At 30.6% G+C, this 18,194-nt stretch overlaps 1 protein-coding gene and 1 non-coding gene across 2 annotated transcripts in view; both read right to left on the minus strand.

Annotated features, from left to right (window-relative positions):
• The window catches only part of LOC124532692 (GAS2-like protein pickled eggs), a 79,480-nt gene that overhangs the window by 18,850 nt on the left and 42,436 nt on the right, over positions 1-18,194 (minus strand). The window lies entirely within an intron of this gene.
• Positions 2,178-2,249, minus strand: Trnag-ucc. The gene has a single exon. It is a non-coding gene; the product is annotated as a tRNA-Gly (tRNA).

Raw genomic sequence — 18,194 nt, forward strand, 5'->3', positions numbered from 1 at the left:
TTATGAGTCAGTCACCCCTGTTGACGACGAGGAAGGCCTGTGACCTTGTCGAGCGTTCGACCTCGAGTGGCACGGGGCGGCGCGCTCCAGCCCTTATATGGCAGGTCTCGCGCCTGCGCACGACACTTGATGGCTTCCAGGTCACGTGGTACTTTAATTACATCTAAATTTTCGCATTTATCGCTGTCAGCAGGAAATTGTTTACGTGTTTGTACGGTCCTTGCGTTACGTTAAAGGTTTAACAACCGACACGACCATGGTCTCGTAATTATAATATTAAATTAGTCTTTCTGACATTCTGCCTGTTTTTGGCTCCTGACCCCTGTCAAGGAGCTTCTTATCAAAATCTTTCTTCTTGGCTACAAAAAATTGTCACGCTGCGTTCGACGATTCGTTGTACTTTTGTTAATTCATTATCTTTTTTGACGTGTCATGGAACTCGTTACGAGTACTGTATGATAAAGACAAATGTTTAATATGTTAGTTTATAATTTAATATATTTACGCAAACTCACTCCACTCACTCAAGTTTTTACACTAACATATATATCATATATTTTCACGACTAATATTAAACTTTTAAAAATATCAAGATTGACGATATCGCTTAAAACCAAAACATTAGATCAGAAGATACGGAGTAGAAAAAAATATACATTCATTGATTTCGAATACTATTATACGTGCAAAGTCAGAGCCAGATGCTAGTATTTTATATGCAAATTACGACAACATATTTCGATATTATAACAAGTTTCTTTTATAAAATTCCCTAAATTTTAAATTGAAGTCTTGAGACTTAAAATATGACGACATTTTTATTACAATATGAACATACGTATGTTTGTACGTGGAAACTCCGAACAATTCTCAACTCCGACTTTATAGTTAAAGATTTTTATTCTGGTTAGCAAAATTGATAATAACCCTTTATCAGAATATGATAATGTAATTTTATACTTATGTATAAAATAAACCGCTTGTAAATCGCCAGGCAAAATGGAGGTAGTCTACCTCCATTTCAAAAAAATAAGGTTTGAAGCCCTCTCTACCTCGGCCGTTTAAAGTGGTAAAAACGCATATATCATAATTTCATTTAAATTAGACACATGCAGATTTCCTCACAATTTTAATTAAAGTTCGTATACAAGGTCAATTTACCAATTACATTTAATAGATCATATATTTAAAAATTAGCTTGCTGTGCTCACACGCCAATTTCAACGCGCGCCAATTTATATATTTTCATTTTCCCGCGCTTTCACGACGTGTGTCACTTGAGATGACAGATGCAAAACTATACAGATAATTTATATTCGAAAATGTCAATCTAATACCAATAAAAATATTATAATATATCCGTGTACATTAAATTAAGTATATTTATTTAATGTAATTAATTTCAATATAATTCGTGTGCAAATTACAGACGGATTGTGTTACAGTTATATTACATTTTTACATTAAGAGTAGTTACGATAATATAATGTAATCGTGAAGGTCCAACAAGTTATTGCTCGTCAAAGTTTTATCTTAGTACTTGTATCAAGGTTGACACAGCGAGTGCACCGGAAACGGAACTGACATAGATCCTTGCGAAATGTCAAATGGATACTCATTTGACATTGTTCGAGGATTAATACATCGATTGCTATTAGTATAAAAGAAATTTATGGGTAGTTTAATTTCTTTCATTGCTAAAAATAAGTAAACCGAGTATTGATGCGTGACCTTAGACCATAGACCGACTATTTTGTAAAATTCCAAACAATACCAAAGTAAAATTTTCATAAGCTTGTTGTTAGCTTTAAATTTAACATAAATTTTAAACGATTTGTAATTATTTCTAAGGGAACTTAGTTAAATATATACTTATTAAATAAATAATTTAAAATTGAATATACTTTTTAAAAAAAAGGAGTATAAAATCAGCCTCGCAAAATAACCTCAACAAAATGTATTCCTAAACAATAAACTTGATATTATACATAAAAATTGAGAATCTTTTTTTAAGTCATTAAAAATTAATAACTCTTCTGTGTATTATTACACTTCATTAAATATTTACTTCGGATTTTTTTTAAAATTTTAAACACAGAGTGTAACAAATAGATATTTAAAATAAGTATGACTACAAAAAATAAATAAAAAATTGAAAAATATGAAACAAAAAAGTGTGCGATAGCCGGGAATCGAACCCGGATCAACTGCTTGGAAGGCAACTATGCTGACCATTACACCACCATCGCATCTGTTTGAACTTTTAAAATACGTAGCCAGTATCATCTTTTCGCTTCAATCTAATGTCATTGACCTATGAATGATAAACACAGTTTTATATAAAAACACAATGCTTATCGATAAACGTAACCAGTTATTCAGTCATTTACGCTTTTAGGTTATAAAACACTAGCATTTTGTACAGATGTTTTAACACAGAAAATATTTTTTAAAGGTATGCGGATTTAAAAAAAAAATAAACCACGACATTCTACAACCAAATTAAAAAAATAGGTTTAACGGAAGCAATCATAAACATTAAATATATAAATAAATTACTTAAAAAAAATTACTAGAAGTGTGCATATGAAAAAAATACAATTTTTGTAATTAAATTTCAAATATCCATTCGAATCCGGTATCATAGATCGTACAAGCTAGAAATAAGCGTAGGCATTAAATCGATACGAAGAAATATTTATTCCTATTATAAGGAAAAAATCCATTGTCATATACCGGTTCTAAAATGATCTAGAATTGTCTGAAATGTATCGATTTTTGTATTTTTTGTATAGACTGTTTTTCCGCGATATACTTAAACGGCATTCCATTCGTAGAATATAAATCTAACATAGTTTATATGTTAAACAAATAATATAACGACATATTATTGCTTAAGCTAAATTATATATATGTACCTACTAGTCTAAAATGCGGTTTCGCTCGGTTAAATAATTTTTTTTTATGGTATAGGTTGGCGGACGAGCATATGGGCCACCTCATGGTAAGTGGTCACCATAATCCATAGACAATGACGCTGTAAGAAATATTAACTATCCTTACATCGTCAATGTGCCACCAGCCTTGGGAACTAAGATGTTATGTCGCTTGTGCCTGTAGTTACACTGGCTCACTCACCCTTCAAACCGGAACACAACAATACTGAGTACCTACTGTTATTTGGCGGTAGAATAACTTAACTTAAAATTTAAAATTACGATTAATGCTTTACTTTTCATATAACATACAACCTTTTCATAACGTTGATCTATAATTTTCTTCGTTGGTCCTGCAAAATTCGTTTATATTTTTCGATTGTTACACCATATTAATAATTATTTCAATACCCATAAACTGTATAAACAGTTTTATCATTACTTCTAGAGTTTAAAAGTTTACAAATTTAGCTATGCGATATTCATGCATCGATATTTCCATTTATTGAAATAACGACTTAAGCGACACAGCAATAATAAAATATGAAAAAGATACAAAGCGACTTTTGCAGTAGCAACGACGATTTGGTTATAAGTTTCCATTAAGTCTGCCGAAATTATTATTTTAGTCTAAGTACTTTCTGAACGCACCCGTAAACGTCAAATATACATACATGCCGCCCGTACATATCTCGATTATACGAATTTAGTAGATGCAAGTTTATCATTTTTAACAACTAATTTTTGAAAAAAAAAAAACATCGTGCTAGTTATAAATAAGATTAAGAGTCAGAAGAGGGCTATAGTATAGTATGAACGAGTTAAATGTGAGTAATAGATATTTGAGAGATATTCTCACTATATTTGATTCATTTAAGATGCCTCAAGATGGTCAGTTAAGACATAAATTTTATATATACTCATAAAAACTAAACGAATTCATTTCATTGAGCAAGATAATATTGTGATAGGTAAGCGCGACAAGGTGCTAAATATGTGCATATTTTGTATCTAATCGCACGAGCGTATAAAGCAGTGATGTGCAAACTAATTAATCGATAAACGATTATCGACATAAACGTCACGGATTGCCTAACTGAATAATAAAGGCATTAGGATTAGGGCTGTCATTATATCCTTTGACAAATATGCATCGTATGCACTTTTATGTGTTTAAATCGTGCATAAGTATATTATAACTTATAAGATATATTGGATGCTTGGATTTTAACCAAATAACTTCCTTAAAGATCTATATATGTAATATTTCCACTGAGTGTCAGAGCTCCATTGAAACGTATCATATAATGTTAATGTTCAGCCAAGAATCTGGCATAACATTTTATTGCAAAAGAATAATCTCTTTTTTTAGATTTTCGTCTAAGACTAGAATTCCAAAACAAAAATACAAACTGGATTCTATAATAACAATTTAATAAATAAGGTTATTTAAAATTAAAAATAAAATATATTTTTAAAAATAAACATTATTAATGTAACAAGTATTTTATCAGCCCTGAGGAGCGTGCGCCGGCGCATCGGGCGCGTCACAATTACTTTGTAGACCGCCGCCGGTGGGTCGTGATCGTTGAGATTGCGCGACTGTTACCATACATTTGCATATAATAGGAATCCAGCTTTAATAAAATATAAGCTTAGAATAAGAATAAAATTAAAACTTAAATAGTTATTAGATAATACTAGATATAAGGAATAGACTACTCTTTTTTAATTTTAGTAGTTAGGCTTTAATATCTATGTAAGTTAGAGAGAGTGATGAGCCCTTTTCAAAAATTATAACTCTATATAAATAACATATCATAGTATGGTTGCGTTCTAGTAGTAGCTGTAACAACAAGGGGTATAACTTCTGCGATCCAATGGTTTTCGGATCAATTGCAATGTAAAGAATAGCCAATAATTCTCAGTTGCCCATGTCTATCTGTAGTTGTGATCACCATTAAGGGTCCATTTATGAGATATTTTTCTATACTTAATGAAATAAAATCATTAAAATCTAAAACTTTCGTTGTAATCCAATAATTGAACAAACTATACGACTTGATATAGATGACTTAAATATAATATCATGGTATCGTTAATTGTGTTGAATGTTTCTCATAACGTCAAACGATTACAGCAACCTATCAAATCAATCAACATTATCAAATCTCAATCAATTCAACAGCCATATGGCTCACTTCGTCTTAGATTAAGATAACGCCTTATAATGTCATTAAAACGTCTAGAATAACTTGTCTTACTACGACTTAGCGTTCAATAGAGTACCTTCACTAGCAATTTTTATAATATTCACAGTAATTATATGTTTGAGATTGACTCGCTTCATTCGACTTTATTATATATTCGTTTCTTTTTGCCCTAATCTAATGATCTCCAGTTCAAGTCCATAAAATATTTTGACAAAGTATATCGGCTATGTAGTATCACGCGCACATTCGTGGGGTTGTAGCAAAAACATTTAATGAGGGGAAACCGCGCGAAGCAAATATTATTTGATGAAGTATAATTTATAAACAAAGAAGTACATAAAACCATTTTGATTTATGGTGAGAATCTCCGGGTCAATAGCCTAAAAGGAACAGGCAATGTTTTTATTGAAGAAATTCTAAATGTTGCGCAGATACTTAACAGTTTAATGTAAATATCATGGTATAAAACAAGGTCGCTTACTGCTGTCTATCTCTATGTATGCTTAGATCTTTAAACCGTTTTACCCGTGCGGAGTCGGGGCGGGTCGATAGTATAATTATAATATAAAAACAATCTAAAAAACGCGTTTTTTTACATCATGGTCACCCCATGTCGGCACGTTTTGTCGCAAACGCGAGATAAACCCGTGACCTTATATAATTGGCGAGCGTTCCCACGACAGATTTGACCTATGTCCTTAGTTAGCCACAAACCGCTGTGGCGCCTAGCTTGAAGAACAATAGGGAAACTCGAAATGACCTAGGTCTAGCATGGACTGTAAGGTCTTCAAAGCTGTTATTGTTGCTAATAACTGACAAATAACTGATGGCTCGTAAATGGTTGATAGGAGTATATGCCATGTTATAGAGCTAAACTATATATATAATACAATTGGATTGTCTGTGTGTACCGCTTCTTACTGAATGCATATTTGTATACTTAGTATATATACCAAAATAATATTTTTCACAATTTTTGTGTGTCTGTTCCGAATATTCTCTGGACCGATTTTGACGGGACTTTCACTGCCAGATAGCTGATGTAATAAAGAGCAACTTAGGCTATAATAATAACTTTTTTGGTATTTTCACGAAGCAGATAGTTCTAACAATTTTGACGTCATCTTTAAAGGCGATTTTTATCTAACAATAGGAAATATATTGTAATCGCTTCAAGAGTGATAAATCTTAAAAATATAGTAGTTTTTTTTGTTGACATTCATACATTTATAAGACTTCTGTTGGCCCGTATTCAATCCTAAGAACTTCAAATGATACGTGTTGTATCATCAAAACAAAATAATTTTAAAAAGTATCATAAATAAAATAGCATTTTAACACTTTATGTTTAAAGAGTGTGTCAATGGCCATCATTAAACAATTAATATTATTATTATCAAGATCGCTAGAAATATTGCAATGGTTGCAATCAAAACATTGTTAATGTTCTAAATTCTAAAATATACATTCAAACTCAAAATTGCAAAACGGATGACAATTTCAGCAAATCGAACCATTAATTTGTATTTAAACTGATTGTCAAGATTAGAATTCTGTTATTCACTTTTAGTATACCTGTTGCCGTATTTCAGATATTAATTTCATCATAGTTTGTTAAATTTAAGCTAGCAACACCTGCACAATTCCCATAATTTAGGCTTAGTCTTGAAAGATCATTGAGTTGCTCGGAATTTGGTTTACCGTGAATTTGATTTATACGTAAATATATTTTTTTTATCTATACTATTCCGTGTTTGCCTGAATCGTACTCAATATTAAAAAAAATATAAAAACATTGCGATGAATTTTGTGTTTTTTATCACACCTTAGCTCGTTAGTAGCTTCCAAAAAAGAAAAGAAAATCTGTTCACATACAAAAGAGAAAAGTTTACGGAGCCGTTTTGCTTGTACGAATTTTATACAGACTATACAAAACTGTGTTACCAGTATTTGAAGGAGATAGCAATTTGTAATAATTCTAAGGAACTGGACCGAAAGATGAGAAAATAACGTCAGTTTTTATGACATAGCAATTAATGTTATTTTAATCTAATGACAATATCTATATGCATAAATTTGCATTTCCAATCATTTGCTCAATCTGAGATAAGGAGATCACCGTCATAGACACTTGCTCAGTGTCATCTCACTGGCACAGATTATACTTCACAAGCGGTAGTCATACCGCTGTTTGGTAATAACCGGAATAGTTTAACGTGCTCTGTGGACCAAGGTTAGAGAGACCCCACACAGAACAATTGTTGATCATTACCCGTAATGAGTGTAACAAAGCAGTTACACGTAGATACAAATATTTCTTTTTTACTGCTCAAGACTTAATAATCATTGTATATAGTCGTGTGAAGTGTTACAAAACGGACCTAAAATTAGTTATTAGTATACTGATATATGAATCAACCGAAGTATTTTAGTTTAAAATCCTGGAAAGTCCCACTTAAGTTACCAAAGTGTACATATTAGGAAAATTTCGTTAGGACGCTGACGTGTTAAATTCCGATATATATTTATGACACATACAAACGACATAATTAAATATGTTTTCGCTGACAAGCAAAGCGTATACACAACAACGATATATTTATGTTCTAATCCATTTACGTCGGAGTTATCGAAGTTTTGGTTGCTTTATTACAATATTAAATTTCGCAAATTTTATAATACAATATTGTAAACAAATCCTTATTCGAGAGTCTATTGAATTTGTCGGCGTCAGGCGCGCTGCGGGAACGTATAATTCAATATTAAGGGCCATTTGTAATGACGTTACAATAGATGCTGCGAGGAACGATCAGTGCTAATATTTTATTGGTAATGTTTTGTGCAATATATATTTAATTTTAAACAAATTTCTGTCTTATATTGCAATACATATAATGAATTACTAACACAGTTTTTGTTCTAACAACTTCGTGGATAAATAAAAAATTAGAGTACATTTCGTGATTATTACAATTGTGTTAATTTTTTTCTTAGTTTTTGATGAGCCTTTAAAATATAGAATATTAATCTTTGCATTTACATGCAAATCGACTAAAGGTTTTTTTAGTATTATTTATTTATTTATATCCACTCTTAAAAGTTTTCTTAAAGTATTAACAAAAATCGGTACCCTTTTAAGTTTCCCGCCTCGGTTCATTATTGTCATTTTTATGGTGGTAATTTTAGTAGCAGCTTGAAGTTAGCAATTTGGCTGTGCATTGCAGTTAAATCTATAGGACAATGTGATTCATGGAACTTGTGCCACCCTTGTGCTCTATAAAATCTGTTCAGAGAGGTATTTGTAATTAAATTAGAGATATATTCAGTCTTATATTATTCATACATTTCTTTGTAATCTTAAATTTGATATAAGGGGAAACTATTAGCATTATCCTCTTCTGTTTCGCGGAATATTATTCCTGATAAATTTACCTAATTCTCAAATGAGTACTGAACCTGTATGAGTAATGAAACAGTCTTGTTTACCTATTTTATTTGTTATTTATAACAAACTTGTAAAAAGTAAAGGAATAAAGTTCATATCTTATTGACAAAACTTAATGTTGCAATATTGAAATAACTATATTTACCACAGCGCAATAATACAAATAAATATCAATTTAATTTAACACTTATTTTCCACTAATTTAATTTGTTTTTGTTGAATCAACCTTGACCGGACACAGCCCAGTTAGTAGATAGGTTGTCGCAGACAGACAATCAGAGGAAACGCAACAGTATACATTTTACTTTACGACACTATAACATTATGTCAGCTGCAATTTCCTTCTGTGAAACGACATATAAATTATTATAGTGACTCATTTCAAAGTTATACTAACGCAGAGAAAAACTTCAAGTGAAAACTAACCGTCCGTATGTACATACATATATTGCCAGAGCCTAAACGCTTCCAGATTTCAACAACGATAACGATTGGTCATATTAGTCCTACTACTATTATAAAGGCGAAAGTTTGTATGTATGGATGTATGGATGTTTGTTACTCTTTCACGTAAAAACTACTGAATGGATTTGAATGAAACTTTACCACAATATAGCTTATACATCAGAATAACACATAGGCTACAATTTTTGAGGTTTCTAATGTGAGGTCGTAAAAAAACACATTTTTTGCGCATTTTTTATCCTTTACTTTGTACGAGAAATAATGACTTATTTACGAAGCGATTTTAAGCAATTACTAGACTAGACGGGACGAACCTGAAGTCCACGCGAACGAAGTCGCGGGCAAAAGCTAGTTGTTGTATAAATTAATATTACACCACAGACTACATGTCTTTAATGGGTGGATGATTTTTGACGATCAGATTTTTTTTTATGTTATAGGCTGGTGAACGAGCATATGGCCTACCTGATGGTATGTGGTCGCCATCACCCATAGACAATGACGATGTAAGAAATATTAACTATTCCTTACATCAATGTGCCACCAACCTTAGGAACTAAGATGTTATGTCCCTTGTGCCTGTAGTTACACTGGCTCACTCACCCTTCAAACCGGAACACATCATTACTGAGTACTGTTATTCGGTTGTAGAATAACTGATGAGTGGGTGGTACCTACCCAGCGGGCTTGCACAAAGCCCTACCACCAAGTCGAGTTTTACAATTCACTCGAAAGATTTTGACTTCAATTTATTTTTAAATATTTTATTGTCTATTACGCAAGGGAAAATGTGCATTACCTATGCCCCATTTTATCTTCAAAAAGATCAATAATTTGTAAAAAAATATATATTATAAAACACTCAGTGCATATATGTAGATATTATATCCTGATACTATATGAGTGAGACTATCATACGAATCATTATAAAACCTATGTGCTATTCTGTAAAAGCGAACTTCGTATTTCTTGAAATTTGTTTCTTTCAGTAAGACACGCTAGTTTTAAAGTAAAAAGTTTAATTTTAATTGTTAAGTAATAAATTAGTAAATAAAAAATATTACGCCTAATATACCGAAGGATCATAGGGTTTATATTAAACTATACATATATTTTACGATATACGAGTATTACAACATTTTAATTTATATCTAAAAAAATATAAGAAACAAAATATCATATATGATGAACATTCGATATCACTGACGTAATTTTTATTAAATAAATATAGCTGAGATACATAATATAATAACTCATAGATAAAATTTAGCTAACGGTAGCATACTATCACTTTTTAATTAAAAATAAAATAAAAAAGAAAACACATTATCAATGGCCAGTGAGTCTTCATTTAAGATGAATGAATAAATTACAAATCAATCAACTAAAAAAAACTATTCAAGTAGGCTTCTACGGACATCGAAATATTCTTTTCGGAGATTAATTATAAATGACGCATAATTGAAATACTTCGGTGTAATTGGGATAAAGTACCAACAATTTTTTTTTACATATAACTAAGTCATAACTTGTTTTTTGCGGTACGCGCTATTAAATTAATAAATATTGGAGAACATCACATACATTATCACAAACACCCTGACCTAAGACAACATAGAAAACTAATGAACTTTTTCTGCATCACTTCGGCCGGAAATTGAACCTGGGACCTCGGAGTGGCGTGCAAATGAAAACCAGTGTACACACATTTCGACCACGGAGGTCGTCAAATTATAGTAAATGATTTTTCCGATATCTTAATCCGTGATCTTTGGTGAAAACTGTACGAACAATGTGTACAAATGATTATGCAAAAAAAATGTTCAAAAATTATTATACGAGTAAATATGAAAGCAACAACTATTTCGGAAATTAAAAGCCTCAGAGAAAAGGCGACAAGGAACTCAGCAGTTATTCCTCATTAAACAGGATATACATCTGTTAATTAAAATACTATTGAATTCACTGAAAATAAACATATCCTGTTTAATACATACCATGACATTGATTAGTTTAAAGATGGCGTCGTGTATGTAACTCATCCAATTAAGCGAATTGTTCGCTGCAAGGTGAGAGGGGCAATTACAATATTAATTGTGACCAAATACATCGTATTAACTCATAGCGAAGCACATGTTCATTACGCTTGAATTATTTTGCGACTTTTTTCGTATTAATACCTTAATATTTTTAAATAAACAGATTAAGAACTTTTTCATTTATATTATGTAAACAGATAATTTATAAAATTGTAACCGTTTTTATTTCGAATTCGAAATTCAAATAATTTAAAATGCATTACTACACCTGTCTACTCACTCACATTTTTTTTAAAACAATAATGTTATGTGGAATTTAAAATTTAGGTAATTGACATTAAAGATTTTTTTTTTTATGTTGCATACTTTTTTATATAGAGACCTTTTTAAGTTTAGGAGTTACAGGTGCGTTGTACGCGAGGCCGATGACTCAATGTTAAAATTGTCAGTATGAGTATCGACGGAAATATTTTCAATTAAAAGAAGATATTTACCGATACTTCATGCAAATGTGTTTGCCTTGAATTGAAATTACGAAAAAATTTACATAGAAATATATTTTTTAATGTTTTTATCATGTTGGAAAGTGCTTACTTGTGTATTCTATAGTCACGTGTTTGATTTTGTGTCATATTTTTTAATATAGTTGTTCAATTGAAAATACATGTGAGCACCATACATAAAAATGTATAGTAAAAAATATTTATCGCAGTAGATATTGGGTGAATAACCTCGGTAACTTATATTATGTTATGACATAGAGAAATGTCAAAATAATTATTTCCCGTAGACACGGTCCCATTCAATAAAGCTTTATACAGAAAATACTGGATACCTAAATACAAAATATTTTGATATATTTGAAGTCAAAGCCTCTTAGCGTAATTAAATTTAGTAATAAAAAAGCTATTCGTATATATTAAGTAATACATTATGTAGAATTGAACAAGAGAACAGGTAAAGAAATATCTATTTATTACTTGTCACAAAAAATATAATATAAACTCTTCAAAGAGTTTTTAATTACAATTAAAACTAGTACAACTGCACAATAGTGTGATAATACAGTTTAAAGTAGTTTGTTTGAAGTTTATTTGATGTAATTGAATACGCAAGCTTATTACATTTAATACGAGTAGTAATTAGGTTGATCGCGTAATAAGGTATGAATACAAGACTACCGTCACGTGTAAGTTTACGATTTTAACCCAAAAACGTTCAATAACATCGCCTGAGTCATTCTACTTACGTCCTTCTAATTATCTGATATTTAATTACTACAATTGAAACACTGTACTTTCAAAAGTCAATTCGTGTATTTTTTAATCCACTATTCTAACTTTCTTGCTGTTTAATTGATTAATATAGTGAATTAATATTTTTAAGTTCCATCTTTAACAATCAAATAAAAAAATGTGCTGTAATGTTTTAGGTCTAATTTTATTAAAAAAAAAAACGTTTTTGACAAACGAATAAGGTCGTTTGAATTTCATTCAATATTATTTTAAAACATCTCTTAGAAAATGATTAATACGAGCGTACCTTAAAATGTTAATTTTATATATTTTATATGTTTTTCTTCCACTCCCCAACGTGGCAATGATTAATTTGTACAGTAGATATTAATAGTAGCTACAAGATATGATTAAACGTATAATTGTAAATATACAGTGTTTATTTAAGGAATATTAGCTATGTTCTGTGCAAATAATATATAATAAAAGTATAAGCCAATTTGAAATATCCTTACTAAAAGATTACCAAAACTATAATGATAATAAGTTGCTAAACAAATCAGATCACGAAAGAAAAACGCAAATAGTCTCCCGTTTCGTATGTTCCCTTTTACCTTCTATAATAATATACTTACCTTACATTGATCCATATATATATACATATATTGATATATAAAGCTGTGGCTTACCTGTAACAAATGAAGGGTAACATTAATACACAAAGTTTATGATGATTGCGTTAATGAAGTTACTAAAATCAAGATAACATGTTATGTAACAGACAACAAGGTACGAACTGTTTGCTTAATATTTAAGCGTACAATAATATCTTACATTTTATGAAATTTACGTAATCAAACTCGAATTATTTTAAATTACCTATTGCTTGAACTTATGTTTGTGTATACTCAGTTATATTTATCACGGAATCAAAGAAAACTATTTAGAAATGAATGAATTATCTTTATTCAGAGTCAAAAACACCAAAAACTTATTTCTTGTAGTACCATGTTTCGTACTAATTAAGCTAGTATGTATTTACTAATAGGCTATTAATATATGGGGCAACCATTCGCCATATTGGATTTCTAAAGAAATTAGGTAGTAATAAAGTTATTCTAGTATTAGTTAGGTGGTAGTCAACAGTCTCGTGCCTCGAATAACACATAAAAGCCTTTATCGTGCGTTTGAACTTCCCGTCATGTTAACGTCTCATTGGATGATAAGGTAGCGAAAAGATAGCAACTCCATATTCTACACACGTAGCTACTCTATTGGTAATATATAAAAAGTATTAGCGTTTTATTATTATATAAATCAATTCCACTAACATTATTTATCAAGGAAAGTTTGAGAAGTTTCAGTAAAGGACCGCGATTCCCAAATACTGGCGGCCGAAAATATCGAAACATATCTTAAAAAACGCGCATAATTTAAAATCAATAATATATTGAAAACTTACGACTAATATAAGCAGTAATCTAGTCTAGATTATAAAATTATTACATAGTATTATATAAATAATTACAATCAATTTCAAACTATTAAATCTGTTAAAGCTTTAATGTTCTCGTTCCACGAGCCTTACGCCTCACGGCTCCATAATTACCCGCAAAGGTTATATCGTTTAGCACTAAGCCTATTACTCATCTGAACTATGTCTAGCTATTACGAAAATATGCAATTTACAATTACAGTAATGTCAACTCGACGACTATAAATGGAAATCATTTATATTCATTTTTTTAATGTCACTTTAATAATTTTTTATAAAAATAAATACATAAACACATGCTCATTTTATACACAAATAAATATGTGTAATTTTTTAGTACTCGTATTATAATATATTGCTTATTGAGGCTGCTGATTTCAACTCCAGTAAACTATTGAAAGTACTGCTGAGAAATTTTCAGTAATAGCCCGAAGTTTGAAGTCAGCCTCGTGCCTCGATAGGCTCGTAAACCCCTTGTTCCTGAACCTTCGTCTGCCGTATCGAATTGACGTCGTAAAGGAATCGAGTGCACTATAAAAGTCAGTCAGATTAGATTGACCGCGATTGTTAAACAAAATCGTTCTCAATAAAATGTATGTACAATTAACTGTATTTGCAGCACAGTTAAACTGATGGTTTCATATTGAATGTTCTTATTTTGACAATATTAAACCCTAGATAGCAGATGTTTTTTGCATATTTAATACAAGCGACCCAGCTTACTATATTGTTACATACAAAGACGTTCTTCTCGAATCACTTTATCTATAAAAAAAACCGAATCAAAATCCATTGCGTAATTTCAAATATCTTAGCATACATAGAAACAAACAGCTGTAAGCGTTTGTGTGCTTTATGCCAGTGTCAGCAATCTGGTGAACAATGTAGATCTTGATATACAGCAACACCATCTAGCGACGAATTACAGCTGATAGAGCAAAACCTTCACTGAACCCCATGACAAATACATAGTACATGGTAATCTATTAAATTCATACACATATACCAACATCCGTTTTTATATTATTGCTTAGTATATATTCGTAACACGGTAATTTTAGAATAATATAGGTTAATATATATATCGAATGTAAACGTACTAAGCGACCACCTGGTCGTAATCAACTCTTCTTGCTTTAGACATAATGTTGATAAGACCTGGACTAGCTACATGTTACCTTTTAAATGTAAATTGATTTATCCTACCCTAACAATTGACTATCACTGCGTATCAGCAGAATCAGTGTAATAAAAATATAATATCAAATCCACAGTAGATTAAACCAGTGAAAGAAATAATTTCCAATTCCAATAACATTTAACTACATTTATAATTTAAAACAAATGGGTTCGAAGTATGTAGTTATTGACCTTTTATACATAGAATTTAGACCTTCTAAGTTGTCATATAGTAAAAATACAGGCTAGAGCGAGGTCGCCTACGCAGTGGGCGGTCTTGCGTGGGTGCAACGTGCTTTGTTAGTATATAGCTATACCATTGCAGTGATACACATTTTAATTAAGCTAACTAACGATTAATTGCCTTAGAGCAGTAAATTTAATTAGCTATTTAAAATCAAATTTGTATTTAACTGGAATCATGTTTTTTTTAAGTCTCTGCTGCTTTCGTTCGTCAAAGCAAAAGTGAACTTAAATAAAGAGTAAACGACCAGAGCTTACAGAATTTTAAAGTACCTCATTAAACATTTCTTGATATCGAAAGACATTAATAAAGTGAACATCAAGAGAAAGATACATTTACATCAATAAAAACATGTAATTTTGAACCGTAACTGGAAAACGAAGGCAACACCGCGCGTATCGACTAGTGAAAAACGAAATTTACTTCGAAGATATGACGGCGCATATAAATCGCAGTTAATCATCACCAGGAATACTGATTAAAGAGTTAATTTCATTAACAATGACTAATAAAATAAACGAATAGCATGTAAAAAAGCTGTAAGTGAAGATGATTCTTAAAGCTCATAAATAATTCATTTAAAAAAAATGACAGTTGGACCACACATTTATATCTGGAAAGATTTGTATGTAAAATTATGGCAGAAATGCTTAATACAGAACATATAAATATTTTGTCGTGCAATTACTCGTTTATAGAACATTCCTCGATTCTAAGGTAGGAAACAAACTGACAAAGCAAACAAAAGCAGTTTCTGCTAGAAACGAGTACGAATCTTCTTCTAAATTAAACTTTAACATCAACGATTCGAAAAATAAACTTGAAATCGCAATTAAAGCGCCATTTGTGATAATTCTAAGCTAAAATAAAAAGTAAAATTTCATACTCCTGTAATATTTCCCCTAATGTCAATTTATGTGACAGCTGTCAATGTCAATTTATTTTAATCTGTGAGATTAGAAATTGTAACAATGGATAAAATTAATATATAACCTATTTTACATGAAATATAATAAAAAAAAAATAAATGCAGGCAACATAATTTACCTTGGCCATCGCATTATGTACGTACTAAGGACAAGATTCTTGACGAAATCGTGAGTTAGCAATTTGCTCTAACAATATACAGGTCAAATTGTACGACCTCCATTTTGTCGTAAGTCCCTAGGGCACGTTATTCAGTATCGCAACAAAGCTTTGTGATATATTGTTATATATTACTTAAATTAGATTTAATATGAAACACTTCTCATAAACAGACAGGTCGTTTATCGTATTTGAAATAAAACAATCGAATAAAAACATGACATTATAAATTACTATCAAATTAGATACAATTAACTAAACTGCTGTTTAGTTTTTGTACTTCAACGTTGAAGTAAATAAATCTGTTGCCATGAATCACAGACTGAGGTGTTTCACAAGGTTTTATTTTAGGGCTGTTCTTATTCCTTATGCACATGAATGATTAAGTGGCGTATTAACATATAAGATAAGATAACGGCTACTATTTTCCAATATTACTTTAGCTACGTATAACACTTGAAGCACAACTGAATTATTTTACCCCAATAACAAAATATATAAGCATTTAAAAATATACTTGAAATAGAAACAAAATTAAAATAATACAAAAAAATCTGATATTTTTTGTCTTTAATAATAGTCTTAAAATGATAAAAATATAAAAAGAGGCTTAAGTTCATTTCAAAAGTGAAAACAAAGATATATAAATATTTAGATAACTTTTCCTTTCAAATGACTTTCTAATTCGTTAAGTTTTATATATTTAAGAGCACCCTCCGGCAACATCGGTGAAAGACTGTATTATATCGAAAAGTCGTTAACTATGTTAGAAATTTAATTATTTAAATAAAGCTGTTACTGCTTTTACGTAACGATTTATTAGATAAAGACACCGAACACTAAAAAGGAAAAATAAAGATAGAAATAATGGTCCATAACAAATATTTGTATGTAGAAGACTAATTTCTAATAGTTATAATATAATTTGACTTTCTCTTATCAAATCGCAATTGATCATCGATATTAACAGACGATCATAAGCGTCGATAAGTGAGCGAAGATTTTATCCACACCCATTAAAGTACGCCAGAGGCGGCAAGAAATTATAATCATTATAAAATTATTTATTGAAAAGATTCGCGTGAAGTGTATACAGATGTCATACAATACGCCAAAGGCGTACGATGCATTGTTGATATATTTTAACGAATACATCTTAACTCAATTCTCAATACAAATTCCCAAACAGTTGTCATTGTAAATCTCAGGACCGCCGCTGGTAGCGCCACAAGCGCTTGAGATAAAATACCCAATGTCATATAATTGACATATGAATAAACATGCTCTTTTTATGGCGCTTAAATCATCATTACGAGTCATTTCGTTTCGCGAATAAGAAAGAAAAATTGCGGTAAAAACTCGTAATATGCGAATCGTTATGGATTTTGACATTTTAATGCTTACTGATTACGTGTAAGACAATTTGCAGTTTATATGAAGTGCTTGTCATTTGTCTTCGAACCTTGTCCTCGTGGAATTTTAAAGATTATTTGATACATAAATGTTGCTGATGAAAATGTATTAACCAAACGTACTTATGTACCTTATTTGTATCTATATCTAGAAGTTGAGTTAATGAAATATTAATAGACAAAAATTAACAAAATAGTATCAAATTTTTTTAGTTAAATATACTTACGCTCCAAAAATGTTGGCTTACTTCCTGATTCAGAAAAATTTTGTCGTGCGATTGTGAACTGAAAATTATACTATATATTTTACTCTATTAGCAAAAGAGTACAAAGTTTATATTATTCAAAATACATGAACAAACCCATAATTATTTTAATCTGCATCTCTATTTGTACTCTCCCAAACACTCGTCACAGCCTCCCTCATGATACATTAATCACAGCG

This window comes from Vanessa cardui, chromosome 10 (genome assembly GCF_905220365.1).
Source record: "Vanessa cardui chromosome 10, ilVanCard2.1, whole genome shotgun sequence".
Classification (NCBI taxonomy): Eukaryota; Metazoa; Arthropoda; class Insecta; order Lepidoptera; family Nymphalidae; genus Vanessa; species Vanessa cardui.